General features: G+C 37.5%; 1 pseudogene; it reads left to right on the plus strand.

Annotated features, from left to right (window-relative positions):
- Positions 1-4022: 4022 nt before the first annotated feature.
- On the plus strand, positions 4023-4564 carry LOC101145657 (succinate dehydrogenase [ubiquinone] cytochrome b small subunit, mitochondrial-like; annotated as a pseudogene).
- Positions 4565-5381: the final 817 nt, after the last annotated feature.

Here is a 5381-nt window from a genome sequence, read left to right on the forward strand (position 1 = left end):
ACCCTTTGAAAACTGGTACAAGACAGGGATGCCCTCTCTCACCACTCCTATTCAACATAGTGTTGGAAGTTCTGGCCAGGACAATCAGGCAGGAGAAAGAAATGACAGGTATTCAATTAGGAAAAGAGGAGCTCACATTGTCCCTGTTTGCAGATGACATGATTGTATATTTAGAAAAACCCCATCATCTCAGCCCAAAATCTCCTTAAGCTAATAAGCAACTTCAGCAAAGTCTCAGGATACAAAATCAATGTGCAAAAATCACAAGCATTCTTATACACCAATAACAGACAAACAGAGAGCCAAATCATGAGTGAAGTCCCATTCACAATTGCTTCAAAGAGAATAAAATACCTAGGAATCCAACTTACAAGGGATGTGAAGGACCGCTTCAAGGAGAACTACAAACCACTGCTCAATGAAATAAAAGAGGACACAAAAAATGGAAGAACATTGTATGCTCATGGATAGGAAGAATCAATATCGTGAAAATGGCCATACTGCCCAAGGTAATTTATAGATTTAATGCCATCCCCATCAAGCTACCAATGACTTTCTTCACAGAATTGGAAAAAACTATTTTAAAGTTCATATGGAACCAAAAAAGAGCCCACATTGCCAAGACAATCCTAAGCCAAAGAACAAAGCTGGAGGCATCACTCTACCTGACTTCAAACTAAACTACGAGGCTACAGTAAACAAAACAGCATGGTACTGGTACCAAAACAGAGATATAGATCAATGGAACAGAACAGAGCCCTCAGAAATAATACCACACATCTACAACCATCTGATCTTTGACAAACCTGACAAAAACAAGCAATGGGGAAAGGATTCCCTATTTAATAAATGGTGCTGGGAAAACTGGCTAGCCATATGTAGAAGCTGAAACTGGATCCCTTCCTTACACCTTATACAAAAATTAATTCAAGATGGATCGAAGACTGAAATGTTAGTCCTAAAACCATAAAAACCCAAGAAGAAAACCCAGGCAATACCATTCAGGATATAGGCATGGGCAAGGACTTCATGTCTAAAATACCAAAAGCAATGGCAACAAAAGCCAAAATTGACAAATGGGATCTAATTAAACTAAAGAGCTTCTGCATAGCAAAAGAAACTACCATCAGAGTGAACACGCAACCTACAGAATGGGAGAAAAATTTTGCAATCTACTCATCTGACAAAGGGCTAATATCAAGAATCTACAAAGAACTCAAACAAGTTTACAAGAAAAAAACAAACAACCCCACCAAAAAGTGGGCGAAGGATATGAACAGACACTTTTCAAAAGAAGACATTTATGCAGCCAACAGACACATGAAAAAATGCTCATCATCACTGGCCATCAGAGAAATGCAAACCAAAACCACAATGAGATACCATCTCACACCAGTTAGAATGGCGATCATTAAAAAGTCAGGAAACAACAGGTGCTGGAGAGGATGTGGATAAACGCGAACACTTTTACACTGTTGGTGGGACTGTAAACTAGTTCAACCATTGTGGAAGACAGTGTGGCAATTCCTCAAGGATCTAGAACTAGAAATCCCATTTGACCCAGCCATCCCATTACTGGGCGTATATCCAAAGAATTATAAATCATGCTGCTATAAAGACACATGCACACATATGTTTACTGCAGCACTATTCACAATAGCAAAGACTTGGAACCAACCCAAATGTCCATCAATGATAGACTGGATTGGGAAAATGTGGCACATATACACCATGGAATACTATGCAGCCATAAAAAAGGATGAGTTCATGTCCTTTGCAGGGACTTGAATGAAGTTGGAAACCATCATTCTCAGCAAACTATTGCAGGGACAAAAAACCAAACACCGCATGTTCTCACTCATAGGTGGGAATTGAATAATGAGAATTCTTGGACACAGGAAGGGGAACATCACACACTGGGGCCTGTTGTGGGGTGAGGGGAGGGGGGACGGATAGCATTAGGAGATATACCTAATGTAAATGACGAGTTAATGGGTGCAGCACACCAACATGGCACATGTATACATATGTAACAAACCTGCAGGTTGTGCACATGTACCCTAGAACTTGAAGTATAATAAAATAATAATAATAATAATAATAATAAAATTAAAAAAAGAAAGGCTTTGCCCACTCAATGTTTATAAAGGAACCCACTACGTTTTTTCTTGTACTGCATAGTTTTATTTTTTATACTTAAATATCTAATCTACTTGAAGTTTGTTCTATTATCTTGTTTAAGGCATTAATCCAATGTAATCTTTTTCAAATGTCTTCCCAATCAATTGTTCAATCATCAGGAAAACTGAGGAACAAAAGTCACCAGAAACCAACATCAAAGAGAAAAAAGCTATTCTTAAGTAGTTTAAGGAGGTGCAGACTTTCTGAATACTGTGATAAAGGGAAATAACACTGCTTAATTATCTGACCAGGTATGCAATGCCAACTGCCAGACAATTTTATTGAGCTGAACTTGAAGAACATTTAAACAATGTAAACTACGAGAGAATATGGAGAAAAACCACTGATTTCAGAGCAAGAACGTGTATACTTTCTATGCTTGAGTTGATAAAGTTTCCCCTCATCCACAAATGCCACAAAACTAAAATCTTAGTCTTCTCTTATTTTTTTCTTTTCAAGTTCAAACCTTTATTAATGTTCTTAAGGTACTCTAATTTTTTAAAAAATTTACAAACAGTAAAATTCACTCTTTAGGGTATACAGTTTATAAGCTTCAAAAATGCATAGAATTATGTAAACATTTCCATAGTCAAGAAACAGAACAGTCTCATAACCCCCCAAAAATTCTCTCAAGCTACTCCTCCCCAAACCAGAATACCCAGAAAACCTGGCAACCATTGATCTGTTCTTCATCCCTACAGTTTTTCCTTTTCTAAACATTATATGTCATATAAATGGAATCCTACTGCTACAGTATGAATGGTTGTGTCCTCCCAAAATTCATATGTTGAAACCTAATCCCCAATGTTGTAGTATTAAGAGGTGGGGACTTAAGGGAGGTGACTAAGTCATGACAGTGGAGCCCTTGTAAATGAGATTAGTGTCCTTATAAAAAAGGCCTAAGAGAGATTGTTTGCCCCTTCCATTGTATGAAGACATATAGAAGGTGCCATCTATGAGGAACAGGCTCTTACCAGACACAAAATCTGTTGACACCTTGATCTTGGACTTCCCAGCCTCCAGAACTGTAAGCAATAAATTTCTGTTGTTTATAAATTACCCAGTTTAAGGTATTACATTATAGCCACCCAAATGGGCCAAGACACCTACTTTATGTAACCTTTTTAGTTTGGCTTGTTTCACTCAGCATAATGCACCTGAGATTCATCCATGTTGTTATGTGTAGAAATAATCTGTTCTTTTTATTGCTAAGCAGTACTCCATGAGATGGATGTACTACCATTTGTACCAAAGGTTATTTGGAATATTTCCAGTTTTCAGTGATTATAAACACTTGCACACAGATTTTCAGCATACAGATCCTGCCTGTATTTTGTTAAATATATACCAAAATATTTCTTTCTTCAGGGGGATGGTGCTATAGTAAATGGTACTGTTTTTTCACTGCTAGTATAGAAAATTTTTTTTCTGTATTCTGTTAACTTGCTAAACTCACTTATTATTTCTGGAAGCTTTTGTAGATGCCTTAAAGTTTTGTATGTAGACAATCATATCATCTGCAAAAGTGATCATTTTATTTGTTCCTCATCTATCCACAGATGCTCTTCGACTTACAGTGGCATTATGTCCCAATAGATCCATTGAAATTGAAAATACTGTAAGGCAAAAATGCATTTAATACACCTAACCTACTGAAGATCATAGCTTAGCCTAGCCTACCTTAAATGTGCTCAGAACACTTATATTAGCCTACAGTTGGGCAAAATCATCTAAAACAAAGCCCATTTTACAATAAAGTGTTGAATAGCTCAAGTCATTTGTTAAATACCATACATTATGCCAAAATGGAGATAATGGGACCTTGAGCCCTCAGGAACGAGATGGCGGTTCTCTGGAGCCTGAGTGCCCTTTACGGTGCCCAAGGAAGCCGAGCTCTGTTGCTGCGAACCCCAGTGATCAGACCTGCTCATATCTCAGCATTTCTTCAGGACCGACCTATCCCAGAATGGTGTGGAGTGCAGCACTTACACTTGTCACTGAGCCACCATTCTGGCTCCAAGGCTGCGTCTCTCCACTGGACTAGCGAGAGGGTTGTCAGTGTTTTGCTCCTGGGTCTGCTTCCGGCTGCTTATTTGAATCCTTGCTCTGCGATGGACTATTCCCTGGCTGCAACCCTCACTCTTCCTGGTCACTGGGGCCTTAGACAAGTTGTTACTATGTTCATGGGGATGCCTCGCAGAAAGCTACCAAGGCAGGGTTTTTGGCACTTTCAGCTTTAACCTTTGCTGGGCTTTGCTATTTCAACTATCACGATGTGGGCATCTGCAAAGCTGTTGCCATGCTGTGGAAGCTCTGATCTTTTTTACTTCATACTTTGAAGAATTGATGTATGCCTCTTTGCCTCTGCTTTGTCATGCCATTAAGCTCACAATAACGAAGAAATAACAAATAAGTCCATTGGTAGACAGCCTTCTCTTAATCACAAGATTATTTTCAGAACTTAGTCTTTGAGGAAAACGTTTGAGAGGAGTTACATCTAAGTTGTGAGACTGAGTTCTGTATTCTGGTGAGTTAATGGGGTTGCCTCCCAGCTTCTTATAAGACTCACAGTATAACTAAACATGATATATGAGCTTTTGCCTTTTAATTTATCAATCTCTTAAAGAGAATCCAGCTTTATTACAATTAGTATATGATCAAACTTCCATATTTGCCCTGGGAATAATGGACAAAGGGAAATACTCTTAATTCATGAATAAAAACTTTGCAGAAAATTAGACAGTGTTTAATTTTCGAAAACTTCCCTCTGTAGTCAGCAGATACCACCTACTGATATTTACATATACTAGGGAAATTTTAAAATTAGGAAATGCTGTTATCTCACATTATAAATTTCTAAATCCTAGGAAGAGATGCTTGGAATGCCTCTGAATATAGAGAAGTTCCATTTAAGGGCAAGTTTCCCCTTGTATATGTATCAAAATATTACCAATTGTAAACTGAGATTTAATTCTCAAATGTGTTCTACTTGTTCTAAAACAATCTGTCCACAAATATAAAACTATAAGTAATAAATTGTTATTTTCGCACAATGGGAATCTCTAATGTGAAAATGTATTCTATGAAAATAATTTGTTTAAATAAAACGTTGTATAATAAAAAATGGAGATATGGGTTTCATACCATTGTAAAGTAGAAAAATTATAGATCAAACCACCATAAATCAGGGATATCTGTAT

Source organism: Gorilla gorilla, chromosome 2, assembly GCF_029281585.2.
Source record: "Gorilla gorilla gorilla isolate KB3781 chromosome 2, NHGRI_mGorGor1-v2.1_pri, whole genome shotgun sequence".
NCBI lineage: Eukaryota > Metazoa > Chordata > Mammalia > Primates > Hominidae > Gorilla > Gorilla gorilla.